The sequence below is a fragment of the Gobius niger genome (genome assembly GCF_951799975.1).
Source record: "Gobius niger genome assembly, chromosome: 7".
NCBI classification, from domain to species: domain Eukaryota; kingdom Metazoa; phylum Chordata; class Actinopteri; order Gobiiformes; family Gobiidae; genus Gobius; species Gobius niger.
Window position 1 is genome coordinate 17795811 of NC_136858.1, and position 17921 is coordinate 17813731.

Below are 17921 nucleotides of genomic sequence, written 5' to 3' on the forward strand. Positions count from 1 at the left end.
CAGTTGGAAAAACCTTGAGCGCAGTACTAAATTTCCACTGATTCATTTTTTTTTATATAGGAAATCAAATGCAAGAACCCTTTACATTTTGTAGAGCCGGGGAAATGGCTGTGATCCTGAGCTCCGCAGATACAGAGGGATGGGTCTGTTTGATTCAAATGTGGGACTGCCGGGCTTCTGAAGGCGCTGTGAGCCTTTGGAGTGCCCTGCTTGTTCCCAATTAGACTGCGCTGTTTCTCAGTGAGTGCGACAGAGACCTCAAATCCTGCCTCTGCCACAGGTTACAGAGCAGCCAGGGACAAGCCACTGCCGCCAAACTGTCTTATTAGAAAATGTTCACGGTCCAGAGGGGGAAAACAAAAACAAGAGAAAAAGGGGCTCAAGTATATCAGGGCAAAAAAAATGCTTTACAAAGGGAGCCTGCAGCTTTCGAAAAGATAAATAATAAAATGAAAGCGTCAAGGGAAGTCCAGACAGCATGCTGCCACATATTAAATGAAGCAGTCAAGGCGCCAAGCTTTCAGAGGTGTGACAGTGTACACAACATTAACTTCAACAGTCAACTCAGGGCAGTAAAGAGGCAGAAGCTACCAGTATTTCTTCAATCCAAAACAAGAAATAAACAAGCGCCAATCCAATATTTGGCCTGTTATGCGGCAGAGTGTGAAACTTTTCTTTGTATTTACCAGAGTTCACTATATTTGTAACTTTATACTTTGCAGTAAATGGCATTTCTCTGTTATTGTCTCTTGCACAAAGCAGAACACAGAAATGTTTTACTCTAACACTGTTTACCTTTGCTACAAGTTTGACAGTATCTTGTTTCAAAAGATCAATCTGCTGTGTGCCATCAAACGAGGAGACCGCCAAATATATAAACTATGTGCTGTGTGCAATGTTATGTGGATTTTCTTAACCTTTTGTCCAGTTCGACTTTACCCAAATCTAAAAGCTTCTCAACTGGAGCTTACAGCCAATGTAACGCCTCACTGGAAAGATGGGTCTAAACCATTGACAGTATATTTAAATCCACTGTCAATGGTCTAAACGGGTCTTTTCCCATGAGTTGTCGTCGTTCTATTGTTACTTTTGAGTTTTTTTACGCATTTTTTGTTACTTTTTTGTTGTATTTGTGTTGTTTTTCTTAATAAAGCAGTACTAAGTAACTTGTTTACAGTACCTTAATAAATCCTTTTTGTGGTCCCTCTGGGGATAATAGTGTTAAGTGTTAATGGGATGATTGGGGGGTATTTTATCTCCCCCTGGTGTTTCTGGCTAGAAAACCACAATTGCAACTTCGCTGCCACCGGGTCGGAGCCACCAATACACACTAATGGAATCACGAAGAGGAAGCTAGCAGGCTAATTAAACCATATTTACAGCCAAGTTTCAGTGAAAAAAATTGTCTCCATTGTGTAATTGGATTTACAATATCCCTCTCTCCCTTCGCCTTTTCTGTCAGCGTAGTATTTACACGGACAATTAATGGGTAAAAAACATGCTGCAGTGGTGCTTATGGCCTCTAGGGGCATAAGTTACTTAGTGCGTTAAGCTTTCATCACATTTTTGTTGCTTTTTTCATCACTTTTTCCATCGCTTTTTTATTAAATTTTTGTACCTTTTTGTACCCGTCACTTTGTCAATGCTTTTTTGGGTAACGTCGAACGGAAGTAAATGTGCTCGATTAAGGCGGGGGTTATTAAATCTCCCTGAACTAAAAAGCTGCTTTGAGCCCAAGTCAGTCCACAATATCAACACGGTGCGCCCTCTGTGTGTGAACCATTGTGAATCTGCGTCGTATATGATCAACTATGAAAATATCTGCCTCCCAAAAATAATGAGGTGAATGCATTATACAAATGCAATCAAAACAGGATGTGTCAGAGGGTGAAGTGTAAAAGCCTGATTCATCTCTGCTCCAAACACATGGGTCGTTCTCCACTTTCCTTCCCCCTCCGTTGCTTTAGCAGCTACTCTCCTGGATCACCCGTTAATTCGGCTTCCACTGACTGAGGGCTGAACGTGACAGCGCTGAATTAATGATTCATTACGCTCAGTGTAAGCAAATAGCAAGGCAGCGACAGAAGAGAATGGATTTACACACATACAGTGCCAACCGTGACATATCTCCTCCACAATTAGGGGAAGAAAAGAAAAAAAACATAACCAGATACCTTTTTTCGAGGAAGCGGGGCCGTGCCAAACGTTGTACTCGCTTCCCGACAGATTAGTCTCGGAAAACCCCAAACCCTTAAAAAACACTTACAACGTGCACAGTCATTCATTATAGATGTGATGTATTGCTAGCTCAGGCTTAAGGCTTTCTGCTAAATTAATTTTCCATTTTCCCTCTGTTATCGGGCCAGTCACTTCAGTTCTTTTACCCCCCTTCACCTTATGCCAAAAAATGACAAGAACTAACGCAAAATTGCTAGTTTTGTACGATACAAGGAAGTGTGTTAAATTGTCATGAAGCAAAACCAAAGGAGAAGCAGTGAATGACATGTAATTAAACACAACAAACGTACTCAAACGTTATGTAAAGGAACAACACAATGCGTTTCTTGGGACGATTTTCTTGGAAGCTTGGCGCTATACTCAGTGCTCTCCCCCCCCTGCCTCCAAAAAAAATGGGTACAATATAAAACGTCTTAATCTTCACAATGTCCGCGGTTCACCTCCAGGCGGTGAATTCAGCCGAGCTTTGCAGATTACTCTTTCGCTTCTATTTTCGGGGGGGGGTGTTGTTCAAATTCTCAAATGTTATATCATCGTCTCCCTCCTACTTTCTGTTTCCCAGCTCTGGTTCCTTCTGTCTTTGTCACGACCTGAGGAAAAGCCATGTGTAAATTATTAAATTATTACTCAGCTCGGTTAAGCGGAAAGCCTGGTCAGAGCCCAGTCTATTCTTTTTCATTTCTACACTGAAGAAAAAAGGAACACTGTAATTTTGGAGACTCCGCAAGCTGTTTCTGACGTTCTCCATCTTGGCAAAGACACGTCCAAGATGCTGCTTAAAAATGCACGCAGATTTCTTTCAACAATACAACCCCAAGCTTTGTTTTTGTACAACGTCCGAAGATAGAAACCGCTGCTGCTGATACAGAACGTGTTATTATTCATGATCACACACTTCTCACAGATTGCAACAAAGCCTCGTCATCTGTTTTTGGAGTTTTTTTAGATGAATAGAAACAAGACTGAATCATGCTTTTTCTCGCGGCTCGGCACTGGCAAAAAGTTCAGCCCTGGATATTTTACCTGCATAAACCTGCATGAGTACAGAACCCACAATCATCTTGCCGTGAATGGAGGAGGTAGTGTTTAAACTGTTAGCCATGGCCTTAGCCTCTTATCCCCCACCTGAACCAAGCACATGTTTCTCCAGTTTGGCTTTTACCTAAATCCAAAAGCGTTAAAATAGCAATGAAAATGAGGATGAAAAACGCCATAAAAAAGTGACCAAAAAAAAGCAGCAAAAGAGCGACAAAAACGTGCCCGGAAAAGCAACAATGATAGAAAAAGTGACCAAAACACGACTAAGGAGCGATGAAAAAGCAACAAAAAAGCCACGAAAGAGCGACAAAACAAACGTGACAATAATGTGATGGAACAGCGACACAAAAAAAGGATGAAAAAGCAACAAAAACACTGCTGGCTTTCACTGACCTATAGGCTGAAACTCCAGTCAAGAAGCTTTTAGATTTGGTTAAAGCTGAAGTGGAGAAAATGCGCTCCGGTTAAAGCCAGGGTTAAGAGGTTAACTCATTTCCAGCTCACACAAACCCTCCCAAACATCCAGGTTCTTCACATGACATAATCGTATGCATATCTCAGACCATGAAGCAGAGCTGATTCAGGACACGCACCTTTCACACTCAATTATATTCTAATTTATGCATTTACATAAAAGGCAGAATTACACTGCTACAAGGAAATCATGGTAATAATATAATCACTAATCACTGATAATCGCTCCACCACTGTCTACCTCATTTGTTTTATCTTTATCTTGAAACTTTCCCCTTTGAGACCTGCGTTTCGGAGAGCGCTCACCTCTCCTGAATATGCATGGCGGGTCGCTGATGCTGACAGATTATGACGGGGTTAATCTGGAAGGCGAGGTGTGGCTGGAGGTACAGGCGCGGCGCCATCTGCATACGTCTCCCTGATGGATGAGTGTGGAGCAGGGATTGAGCGGCCCCACTGTTTCGACAAGCCACGCGTTTTAGGTCGACCCCGATGTGGTGTCACTGTCTGCTGAGCGATAGTCATGTTGAACCGCACCGTGCCCCCCCCCCCCCCCCCCCCCCCCCGCCCCCCCGCTTTAATGGTCAGAGGAATTCTGGCATCTCACTTCAGGGAGCGTCCAAATCAATGCAAAGGTGCCATGCATTTTACAGCACGTCATGGGACAGAAATGGATGATGTTGTCAGTCGTGGTAGTACATTAGAAAATATGCTCTCACTTAGCATCTAAACAAATTCTGAGCGTGTTTGCGGCAAGAAGGGATTTGGCCTCTCCCGGCTCGGCTCCCGGTGATGTTACCATAAGGAAATTGATTTTTCTCTGCGACATCCAGACCTCCAAAGACAGCACAAGTCACAACAGAGGCAAATCGAATAAGCGAGCGGGAGATTTACTAAAGAAGAAGAACAAAATCACATAATAGCGGCCCCAATGTCAAACCTGATTGAATAACAATAACAACATCTGTTTAGACTTGCCAATTTCACCCAGAAATGATTGCGTCGTCAACAAAGGACTAAATCTTTGCAACTAAGATTATAAAAGTTATTATTTTCTTAAGGGAATCCAATTGTTCGTTAAACAATACAGAGCGACGGGCTTCAAGTGTTCAGGCCTTGACAATGGCAATGTTTGCTAAGTGTATTGGGAAAAAACAAAGGAGTGCTGAAGTACAAATCCGGAGGAATAACACCTCGGTAGGATGCAACCGTCTGCAGATTTGTCATTTCATTTTCTTCAAGCCTCTTTGAGCAATTTCGCACAAAGATGAATGGATTTTTACACTCCAAGCGAAAGTACCAATGCATTTCACTGAGCTGTACAGTATAAAAATGTATAAAAAAGCGCAATTTCAACCAACGTAGGGGGTATCAGTATATATATAAAATACTGAAAATTTGGCAATCGTGTGTAAGAGAGGTCTAAATTTCGAAATTTTCCGTGGGGGATGCCTCCGGATCCCCCTAACGGTACTCGTGCTACTTCAGCCTGCCTCTACGCTGTGAAAAAATCCTGATGAGAAGAACCCTGGGTAGAGTCGTGGAGAGACATTCAGCATATTGTCAAAACCAGGAATTAAACCTAAAACCTTACCCACAATAGGCTATTGACTGCAGACTTAAGTTGTCTGGTAAGACGGTCATTACTTGAGCAAATGAAATGTTAAAAAAAAATCATCACAGGTGACTAGGATGTGCATGAAACATTACAATTATGTTTATTTATTTGAAATAAGTATTTATTTCTCATGCTTTTGGGGAGGGGTTTGGACTGGGGAGGCGGGGCTGACCTGTCTCCAGCTGATCTGAGGGTCTTTGAGGGTTTTTAATTGGGTGCTGATAAAAAAATGACCAAGTTCAGTGAGTAAGAAGTAGTAGTAAAAGGCCAAACATCAGCTGGAGGCAACGTTGTAAGAGGTCATAATTTTACTTCTGCTCTGCGTGTGTACAATTCACTTTTTTTTTCAAATACATATCTTGGCAATGTTTGAGTTTATACAACTAGTAGCAGAGGAGCCGTATGGTAAATGACGTGTATGTACCTCTCAGTCCTGAATTTGTTTTTCTCTGCATCTTGGCATCCCTAAAATTTGACCCAGTTTTGCAATGCAGTGTATGGTCAGAAACGCCTAAAGCCGCAGTCCTGATTTGACAGCATCCTTTATAAGAAAAGTCTAATTCTGCTTCAATCAGCACATCCCGCGGGCGGCGCGTTGACAAAGTGTGTCTGGTAAACAGCTGCATCAGAGGCAGCAGCGCCCCAAAATGTGTTCACAGTAAATAACCTGATTAGAACGCAGCCGCAATCCGCGCGTTTTTTAATTTTACTCCTCGGCGGCTCCACGGCACATTCACATGCAAATAAGTGCCGATTACACACCCATGGACCGTAAAGAGTCAAAACATGTCAGCCAGCTATCCCCACAATGTCTCTGGAACTTATCAGCAGTCCCCACCTCTTACTTCTTTAGTGACAAGCCGTTTTAACTTCCAAGCCACTCTCATCCCTTTAAACACTTCAACCAAATTAGTCTCCTGCACATTAGCAAGAAGACTGGGAAACTTGAAGCACAAACGCCGGCTTGCGTGTAACATAAATAACTTTTGTCACGTCCTGATTATGATAGATGACGAATAAGTGGTGTTCTCGAGTGCACTGCCAAAACACAATAAAAGGGGTCAATACAAATGCACGGATGTGATTCATGTATCTCAAAGTGGCCTTCAAAACCGTCAGTCATGGTTATCTCATTAGATACCCCAAGATCCGGATACTATAGCTACTGTACTCATAAAAGATATAGCAGCACAGAGGTCGCAGGGTTATCCAGCTCTAGTGGTGGTGGTTCTTCTCCCGGAAGCCCAGGATTAAGCACATTTGGATGACTTTATCAAAGAGACAGGGAACATGGGCATCTGGTATCTATTAAATGAGATTAATGTAAGTAGCTTTAGTGAAATTAATCTGGATAAACAAAAAGGTCAAAAGAAGAGAGATGAAACGAGGGACTTACTCTGGGTCACCCACCACAATACGGTACAGTTTATATAATCGGCAACAAGTGTGCATGCGTGTGACCAGAGCACAATGTAGGGCAATTTAATCCCCAGACCTCAGTCCTATCTGAAATCAATCCGGCCCTGCTTTTCCTATAGAAGACAGAATATCGAAAGCTGTTAGGTTAAGAACGTTAAGAGGACTATGCATGTGTGAGAAATGGGTGGATCTCATTCAAATGCATAGCAACTCGTGCCTGGTTTTATTGTGTGAGGAGAAAAATGCCTATCCGGTGTTTCTGTGACATCAAACAAGAATGAGAGATGAAGGTTATCTATCACGTCTGATGTTCTTTTTGCTGATCATGCAATGTGTAGATGTATGGTGACATTAAAGAGAGCCCGGACATGGGAGATCCCGGAGACCCCCATGGCCGTCCTGTCAGGGAAATGTCAATGTCAATGTCAATATTTCCAGGAGAGTTCTACTGTGGGAGAATGTGCCACCAAGCAAGGCATCTTCATATTGCAAATAAAACAAATAGGTTTGGCTGACAATTTGACTAAATGTATAAGCTGCATACTGTATAGGGTCACATTTACAAAATAAGTTCATCATTGAAAGAATAAACACTGGGAAACGTGTATATAAATGTGAGAACTCTCTGTACCGTTAGCTTAGAAGATGTAGCTGGGGACTATTGCAGCAAAAGAGCAAACTGCACCTCACAGCCCGTGTAAACACATCATCAGCTGTGCCACTTCTCCGAAGTTCTGTTTAAAGAAGCTCCTAAACAAGTGCTCGCAGGGCTAACATGGCGCCTCCCCCAGAGCCCCTGCCAGCTTTGCTACTGCTCAAGAAAAGACATCGCAGTGTGCTTTGTTTGCCACTTGCCACAATGATGTAGGCCTCATAAATCAGCCATTGTGATTTCTGTGTTCACACTGCGCCACAGCGTTGAAACAATAAGCTTCTCTGATCAGGGATTTGGATGTAAATGTGATAAATATGTCAAGTATAGGTTATCGTAACAACTCAATGGAACACCAAAACTGAGCCAATAAACAGTTTCCTTTTACACCAACATTCTTTTGCCAGAAACATTTATATGGAGACGTGCCAGGCCTTGACATCTTTGATCAACTAGGCTAACACTTTTAAAAATCTAGCTGCTCCACCCCATCTACCCATTTATACCCGGCAATCTGCGATGTCTATGTTGTTTAAACTGTGAAACTACAAAAGCACTTGTACAACTTTCCTCTCGCCAAGCCGCCTCGATAAGGCTCGTGCCCGCTATTTGTTTTTGCACAGGGCTTGCACAGCTGATAAAGGGAAGGGGAAAACACACACATGATTGAGCCCAAAAACCAAACCTCGCTGATTCATGTTATTGCACTTGTCTCACCAAAGACTTTTTTTACATAGACAAACTTAGCACACATTCCTAAGACAAGCTCCAGATGATTATCACATGGCTAAATGGAATTAATCCCGCCGGGAACTGTTAGTGTTTTACACCAATTCATTCCTGAATCTCTTCAGGCCCGATGCCAATTAGGAGAAGGTGTGAGTCCAGAAATTACTGTTTGTTTGGGAGGTGGTGTCTGGAGTGGCTTTAAATAAGAAAGTTGCGACACATGCTTAGATATAAATGAAATCTGTTTAGATTGTGAATACCTGCGACACTACCATAGAAAAACCAGAGTGAACAAAGGTGGAGATGGAGAGAACTGGAGAGAAGGGGCCCCACAGTGTGCATGCGAGATATTTATCACTGGCTCGTCAAGCAGGGCCCAGAATCAGGTACAAGTACAAGACTACTTTATTTCTGTATGTTTAGCATCCTTTACTAGGGATGTCCCGATCCGATCATGTGATCGGACATCGGATATCGGCTACGGACTCGATCGGAATCGGACAACACCTCCCGATCAGGACTCGGATATTTATGCGGGTCCATTCTCGTTTCTTTTGATCAGATTTCGAGCAACCGCGAACCACTTTCTGTCCTCTCCCCCTGGCCCAGCGCCTCTGTCACTCACTCCACCTGGAGCGGTTTGACGCAGCAGCACGCACCATCGCTCAGTCCGTGTCCCCCCTTCATCTGAGAAATCCACAAATCCACACAAGTGCCAGTGCAGGAGAACAATAACATCTCCGATAACCCGTGCAGAGTTTACTGTAGGCTAAGCGAGGAGAGAGGAGTGAGAACGGACGGGAAGACAGGACGGGGAGAGAGCGGTAATAAGTAGCAAACAGCTGTTTTTATCGCTATTACCCCGCTACATGTGATTAAACCATGCCTACTCAGACCCGCACTGAGCAGGAAAACCCTCCTCGCGTTTCCGCGTTTCCTCGAGATGTTTAAAAGTCCGTGATGGCCCGCTGCTCATACGTGCGCAAACGCTGAAAGACGAGGTGAAACTTCGTCTCTATAACCTGATAACCACTGCCTCCTCTCTTAACCACTGCCTCCTCTCTTCACTTATCCCCGCGCTACGTTCAGGAGGTGAATTGAAGCACTTGTTGTCACTCCTGGTTGTCTTACGCCTTTAGTAAAACACACGCACCCTGTACATGCCCAGAGTAGGTGACCCGCGCTCAAGCCACGGTGAACGGCGCGCGCGGACCTCGACCCCGTCCCGGTTTTCAGGCTGGGAAATGTGGTCACCGTATAACTACTTATTAAAGAGACTGTAATCAGGTTAACATGGCACATTTAGCTTTTGGCCAAATATATTCTGTTATTTAACTGTTTGGCCACATTACTACTGTTTTTTTCTGTGCTGCCAGACAGTTTTTTACATTGCAGTGCATAAAAAATGTATTGCCCAAGTTTTGTTTTCATTGCCAATCAACAAACACATTTAATAACGAATGGGATTTTAGATCACCCTCTCTATATTACACTGTAAATACTATTAGTCTTTCTTACTTGAGAAAAAACAGACAAAGTAGAGTTACTCTCTATGTCCAAAACCATGAATGACAACAAGTTGAATAACATAGTTTTTTTTCTTAATTTTTAAAATAATGTATTAGGTATCGGATCGGGACTCGGTATCGGGCAATTCTCAAAATCAAATGACTCGGACTCGCATCGGGGGCCAAAAATCCTGATCGGGACATCCCTATCCTTTACACAGATGTATCTTGTGTGCAATGAGCTTCTAATGTGAGGGACAGGAAGACAGTGTGTCCTTGGCAAAGGTTTGGACCGACGACCGTCCGGCTACATCATTTTCATATAATTACTGTGCATTGTGCATATTCTACATGCTGCACACTACCACCTTTCATGGGGCAGAACAGCATAAACATCATATCTGTTGCTTATGTATGATGTACTGATTCAAGAATGAATTTGACACGTATATCTGTCTTTGTAAACTGCCCTATTGTTGTTGGCTGTTTACAAGCTCCAATTTGGAAATTCCCCCAAAAGCTCAGAGGAGTGTCAGCCTCTGTTTTGGATTTTCGACCAGAGCTGGTAATGAACCTGACTCTTGTTTAGATGCTTGTAGACAGGGTTGCAAATGGGTGCAAACTTCCATTTACATAGCGTTCCGGCTGCCTTATCTGCAGCCATGTTGATGTCAGTGGCGGAACCTGACTCCCGGGCCGGCGGCTGTGCGCCTTATTGACTTGGATTAATTTTCTTCTGCAGAGTCTAGCCAGAGGGGCCGACTTCTACATCGTACTCCGGTCTGGTACAAGTTCCACCACTCTCAGAATCCTTCTCAAATGTCAGTCACTGTGAAAAAAGGGGAAAAGGCTCAAAGACAGGTGCAGTTTAAACTCCCGAAAAGAGCTACAGTGTCACACACATGCACATGTCTCTGGAAAAGAAATCTGGGGAGTTTCTTCTTAGATAGTTTCATAGTGTTTCATCTTACTTAGGTGTTTGACACTGTGTGTGCGCTTAGGCAGGTGATATTGTTACACAGAGGAGAGAGGTACAAACAAGGGATTACAAAGGAGCGGTGTAATGTAAACACACACTAGCACAGACAAAAATGAAATTCATGAATGAAGCTATCAGTGCAGTACAGCTGTGTACATAAACACCTCCCGTCTATACTATACCATGATTGCATTATTCATCATAAAAGTCATTACCAGCAAATCAAAGGAAGAGTCAAAACAATGTGATGTTAAAAAAACTTTCAAAACATTGCATTATTCACTGATTTGCTTTTGAGTAAGAAGACATGATTTTAATTAGTTCCTGTTTCTCCACCTGCCAGGATGAAATATTATTGACAAGTCGGTACAACAGTAGTTTAGACATTTTTTTTTTCTGCTTTGAGGTATTCATCAAATGTTGTTTCTAAGTTGCGGGGCATTGGTGTGTATTGGGTCTCCGGGTCGGAACAGGGCCTGTGAAAAGGATTTATTAATGTAAACAAGTTACTTAGTACTGCTTTAAGAAAGTGAATTCATATGGGTTGATTGACAGTTGTGTCCCAAGGATAATACAGGAGTCCCCCAGGTCCTTCCGACTGACTGAAGCAGGCGATTTTTCTAAAAGACACCACCTATAGGCCATCAGGTTGCCAGCAGCTTAGTGCCCGTGTGTTTACGCTATTATCCTAAGCCTGCTGTCACCACAAACATAACACTGTATTGTTAATGGCTAATGGTGTTGCCCATCATTCACGTCATCATCGGCTGACATGTGGACTATCGGTCAGGGGGATTCCAGTGGGAAAAACAGTGATGTAAACATGAATAAATGCAGCACATTCATTTACTGATCACTGGAGTCAGTCACGCTCCCGAAATCAATCACTCTTCGCTGCCACACATCAGCACTTTTATGTAAATCGCTCGACTTGTCTCCGTTGACTCGTATTCTCCCGTCGCAGCATGCGGGCTATATCTTACACACGCTTCATTCAAAGTGCCGTTTTGTACAGAAGCTTAGGCCAAATCTTATCACAAAACCAGCTGGCAGCAAACCCGCACAGAAATCAGCTCAACAGGTTGGCACAGCGGCTAATCAACACCTCTAAGCAGCATGGAAACCCAGACGTCTCCTTCATCTGCACACCTGAACCTATGCTCTGAGTGAATCAGACGAAAAATTAACTGCAATCAAAGCAAAATTGCAATGAGGAATGGTTGCAGCTAATCTGATGGTGTCGTAATGTTTTCTGCAAACAACTTACAACACGCGAAACCCCTGTACTGACTTGTTTCCAAACATATGCGATGCTTGTATCAAGTTGTCCGTGGACATGTTTAAAATGTGCTCTGTGAACTAACTGAGTACGTTTTAATCGAATCGCCAAAACAGCACTTCTCAAAAAAGTAAAAATCATACATATATATTGACCTAGAACCATTCAGGCCTGGTCGAAACGTTGTGAAATTGAGACTGTCAGATCATTCACCTCTGAAGTTAAAGATGCAAGGTTACGGAGGCAGAAAAAAGCTTCAAAGCCGCACGTAAGCTTAAAAGACAATCAACTCACTTGGAAATGTAACTGATGAGCTGCTTGTCAAAAAAGGGAGAAGTCTGAAGCAAACAAGTGATCAAAAAGAGGCGGGAAGCGTCTTTTACTTGCAATGAGCCAAACACTTCCCCAACATGTTTTTTTTTAAGGAGTGAGCACGCTGCTGAGAAAAAAAATCAGGAGGAAGGCATTATGACAGGACTATAATCACAAAGTAGTTTCTAATCAAAGCAAACGGTCCCCATTTAAGATTTAAATTACAAGCCGCTCATAGCAAGTAACGTTACGGGAGTGTGATTCAACAACCTCTTCTCAGTTTTAGGCCGATAATGAGTAAGTACTTAAGCAATCACGGATATTTACGAGCACCTAATTGCTTAAGGAGTGGCAGCCTGCGAATGAAGCCGCCTATATTATTCAAATTGCAAAATGATTTCACATCTTATATAGGGATTATCTTGCGCAAATTATACTGTATTCAAAGCATGCAGCAAATCACCTTGGCGCATTGTACTAATCTCGGAGGGCTGCCTATAATAGCATCACTGTCGTCCACCATTCCATTAGGAAAAGCATACAGTAGCGCGGCGTGAGACATTGTGATATTAAACCCAATCTGACTCCCCGCTGACACACATGACATTATATGACAGAAGTAATCCATATCTGTGAAGGCATTTTTTTTTCCTCATTTAATGTTGAGAGATGGCTTCTTTTTTCAGCAATGCGATGACACAGTGGGCTATATAGGCCATGCAGGCGCTACTTCTCACAGCAACAGTGAGGGCCATGTTTCCCCAAAACGCATAGTTTCAATATGTTATAATGCGCGGTAGTTTACACAGGTTTAGGACAAAGGGCCAAGCTTCACCCGTTTTACGCACGGCTTAGGGATAATCGGACAGGCTAAGTGAAAGCACCTGGCCGAGGAGCAACAAGAAGGAAATAATCAAAATGAGTTCAGGGAGTAAAATCCTGAAAATCATATCTATTTCGGCTACTGTTGGTTCAACTTTTGTCATTTGTCATTCGAATTTATGATGAGGGGGCTAAAGCAGGCGTTGTGTGATTGATCATTGCATCAGGATGCCATGTTAAGAGTTTAATTTCCAATCTTTCTTGGATCGATACTATATGTATGTAACCAGTGAGTTTAAATAATAGATGACCCGAGACCAATAACTGAATTTTCACTGAAATTCTTTTATGGGAGTTCGTTTTACATCAGTTATACAGAAAATGCTAGTTCAGATTTCTTCAGCTCTACTTGACTTGAAGACAAAATACATATTTCAAAAGCACACTATCACTTTCAGAGTGCGTCTCTCTCCCTGTGTGGCATCGCTCCCTTTTTACCTTGAAACCATCCCTGCGGACGTCCAGTGAGAATGATAGAGGGCAACTTGTTATTGATTCATCTGCTAGGAACAGACAGAGCTCAGGCCTAAGAACAGTCATACGTATAAGCCTTTATTCGTAAGAAAATGTGAATTGATACTGTATGAGAAAAAAAAGAAGATGCAATTTGCACATATTTTACAAGCAGGGGCATGTCTTGGCGGTGGCCAGGGGTTGCACTGATTAACCACCCAATCACCAAACTCTAACAAATATTGGCAAATCGAAATGGACAAAACACATAAGTGAACTAGAATGCTGAAATTTAAATGGTAAATTCTCAATGAAAATGTTGCTTACAGCTTTAAAGAGTTGGGCCGGTTGTTGCAGCAGTCCCAGAGTCTACCTTTACAGTAATGGCTCCAGGCCGGTTTGGCAGCAAGGGTGAACCATTGTAGTTATCAGCCCTGACCTCTCCTTCTCTGCCCATTACCTGACCCTTGAACTGTAGCTCACATTATCTTTCCTGTGAGTGTGCGTGTGTCTGCTCCGCTGTGTGCTGGACGTACACAATATCCGAGGGCAAACACGCTGGAGCACCTTATTGCCACCAATAAGGGGCAGCTCCAGGCCGAGACAGACAACTAAAGGTCAGTGACTGATGGCTGTAGGTTTTTACGCGCCAGATATGTTGGCTGTAAAAGAAAGACTTGATTGCCTCCCCAGGGCACCGAAACTACGGTACACACATAAAAAAAGAAAAGAACTCAATCATTTTAGGATACTTTTATGTATCCTGAACTGGGTTGCAAACTTTAACGGTCGCTATGAGAAAATCACAACAGCTGCAATTACTTAAGTGATATAGTGTCCTCAGCAAAGGACAAACGTCTTGTCTCCATAGTGTGTGCAAAATATCCCCTTTTAACCGTGTAGTTAAGGCATACAAGCATGTTCAGAAATGCACGAAGTTTAGCAGCAACTTTTCAGTCTTGCTCTTGGATCCTTTTTAAAGGCACACTATAAACTGAATCTTCATTTTGAGAAAATAATCCAGCAATTTAACTGCAATCTTATTGTTTGTCAGGAAAAATTGCAGTTACACATTGTTGCTACAAAACTGTGCCGCCCAATTCTTGTGCATTTCCAACAGCAAGAGTATAAATAAATTCCTTGTGAAATCCAAGCTGCTTATGAAGCCAATGAGGTTTGTCAATGTCTTTCCCCGGCACTGCCTGCGAAGCTAAACAGATGCTACAAATGCGGGATGACAACAGTAGCAATAACAACAAAGACAGAGACAATGACAGACAGCTGAGGCACTCACCTCAGAGGACTTTACTGTAACCGCACCTCAGGCAGTGGGCCTAAATCCAATTCAGCTTGAAATATATCGGCGCAAAAGCAAGCCAACTCTCCGGACTCTAATTGTCATTGCTCTATCTGATGTCCGCATTACCGGCAGACCATCCCTCTGCATGGGAAGCACATTTAGCAGAAACAGTTCATGGCCAACAATAGGGAATTGCTGTTATTGTTTTAATAATTAAACTTGAATGGAAAAGCTTAGCCCACATGGTTGGCTAAAGATAGACGGGGGCTGCATTGCACTTATGTGGTCTGCATGGCTGTGAAAGTGGATTAAACAATCTTAAACATCAAGACGAGCTCTAATGAAACCCAATGGGGGAGTTAGCCCGTCTGTTTGGCCAGCTGACTCCCGTAAAATACCTATCATGTCTCCTATTGCCGGCACTAAAAGTAGCCACTGGTCCAGCAGTGCCTGCCCCTGCGCGCTGCCGACCTGAGGGGTTTGGGTCATAAAACAACTCTCTTTCACTTACTGTGGGCTGCTGTGCTTTATATTAACAGCCATTTGTTTGCAGAGAAATGATTTATGGATTTAGATTCTGTAAGATTGAGGGTTACCAAGAGAGATGGAGCTGAACATTCACTACGTAGTAAGTAAGAAGGTGGCAGTGAAAAATGCTGCAGCGTGCTCTATTATCTTGTCTCTTGTTTTCCCAAAACATCTGTCGCGCATAAACAAAACCAAAAGGCACAATTTGATGAGAAGTTAAAATTGCCTAAAGCAGTTTTGATTTCAGCCATCTGGACAAAACAGCAGCACTTGCACATATTCATCTTTCACCAGTTGTAGTAAAATAGCAAATTGCATTATCAAGAGCTGCTGCAGTAACAAAAGGTGATACAACCTGAACTGTTTATTTAGACTGAACTCTGAGCATCTGATATCAAGAGTGGTCAACACAACGGCGCGCCTTTCGCCCACAGCCCATTTGGGAAAGTCATAATGATGATCAATAAGGGGGAAGCATCATGCACAACACAGCCATCTATCTCGCCAGAGAAACATGAAGAAAAACATTACTCAAGTGATATTGACTGGGGCTAAAACAATACATCACACTCAAGGGTAGGCTGCTGCTCACCTTTCTCTCCTCCTCCTGAATGTCCTCTCCCATTGAGAGCAAGCAGTGGAAAGTCATAATCCAAACACATTCCTGCTCACCTTTTACAGACTGTGCGTTCATCACGACGCTGCATGTCTGCTCTGTGCACTGTGGCTTTGTTGATATATTGATATAAAAACATGCTACATTATTGATATATGCAACATGATGTTAAACTTGGGAGCTTTTGGTAATGAACTGCACGCCGCACACTATAGGCCGAGTGTGTTTGTCAAACTTTGAGTAATAACTGTCGTCAAGGACTGAATGAAAATATTTGCACCATGGTACAGATGCCATTTTGCTCTGCTTTAACTCATTATCCAGTACAATGTCAAAGTACCCCCAGGTCTCACAGAGGGAACATTCCTTCACATAGCCTTCTAGGGACATCATAAATAATTACTATTCGCAATTCATGACAGCAGGCACACCATGTAAGGCCACTCTTAATTTCCTCTCATCTGGCGGCAACAACGACAAAACACTTTCAATCAGATCGCCAAATGAGTAACAGAGACACGGAGAGGCGCGCTACCGCGTTCACAAATATGTTTTTCTTAATTGGGAAAATAATAACTTTCCCATTTGCTTATCCACTAGACATGCATTTGGTGATTTTAAATAACTTTAAGATGCACTCCGGGTATGGGAGGGTGCAGCGCTATGGAGCAGAGGACCGATGGAGACAGAAGGGGTGATGCTGAGGGAAACCCAAGCAGCGCTTCTGCCCCACATTCACAGTCGCTCAAAATGTTGTCTGTCCATGTCGTCGCGAAGAAAACCGTATGACAAAATATGCAAAACCACGGGGCTGGATTTACCCAGAACTGCAGTTTAAAAGAAGAAGAGCAAGTTATTTATTCGAAGAAGTGCGTAAATGTTTGGCGCCGAGTGGCTTTGAGTGCCAGAGTTAATTTCACAAACATCAGAAAACTTTGTACAGCCTACCTTAACATTTAGAGATGCGTAAGTCAGGAGCCGTCAACTTGTAGGAGGAAAGAAGGAAGCAATCCACACCAACTTGTCAGCGCTCCATGTTTGGCACAGTGAGGAAGTCCATTCTGTCAAAGTGAAACGCTCTAGCGGTTTGCAGCTACCGTGGTCCGCCACCTTCTGCAGCCAGTGAGCCGCAGATTGAAGAACGTCGTACGAAGCACAGCGGGATCTCCAAGGGCGCACCAGAGTCACTGCGCAACGATTGGCCGGAGCTCGCGTGACGCACCGGCAGGTGGCACACCCGCTAAATAAAGCAGAGGCGAGCCATTCAGCACCAGTGCCACAGGGACAAGTGAGTACAAAAAGTCATACAAGATCAGAAACTGTCATGATGATAGCAGGTTTGCTGCCTGACTACATCCTGTTGTCCCACTTCGCGCGCCTTTCCCTGCAGACCCAACACACGCGGCTTTTTCCGTTTTAATAATGAGCTTCATCAACTAAGGCATCAAGCTGTTTGGATTTGGCACGCTCTTTGAACGACATTTCATTTGGCAAGAGAGTTGTATTCATTATCTCTCGACAGCTGTGGTCCTTAAAAGATATCCACCTAAAACATCCTAAAAATACGTTTTTTTTCTCCCCCACACAAAAATTGGAACTTACCGCGTTGGCGTGTGTGTTAGTCTATCAAACGAGCCATCTTGCCAACTATGGGAAGTGAAAAGCAAAACTTTCCTTATCAGACTTATTACACTAGCACAAAAAGTTTATATTGGTTTAATATAACGTCGGCAACGTAACTTTGTCTCAATAGACCACGCCCCCTAACCACATGGCCCCAAATTTTGGTGGGAGTTTGCAGAAGCCAACAATAAAAGTATAAAGTAAGTAGTATTATAAGCATGCAGATACAACTAAAAATATGAATATTGTTTCTGTCATTCCAGAATTGGAGGA

General features: G+C 43.0%; 1 protein-coding gene across 2 annotated transcripts in view; it reads right to left on the bottom strand.

Annotated features, from left to right (window-relative positions):
* chrm3a (cholinergic receptor, muscarinic 3a) overlaps positions 1-17266 on the bottom strand; it is a 110981-nt gene extending 93715 nt beyond the window's left edge. The window contains exon 1 of one of the 2 annotated variants that reach the window (XR_013793075.1): positions 16974-17266. The gene's annotated coding sequence lies outside the window, so the exon portion shown is untranslated. The remainder of the gene's footprint in view (positions 1-16973) is intronic. The other variant, XM_079560478.1, reaches the window with a different exon arrangement.
* Positions 17267-17921: the final 655 nt, after the last annotated feature.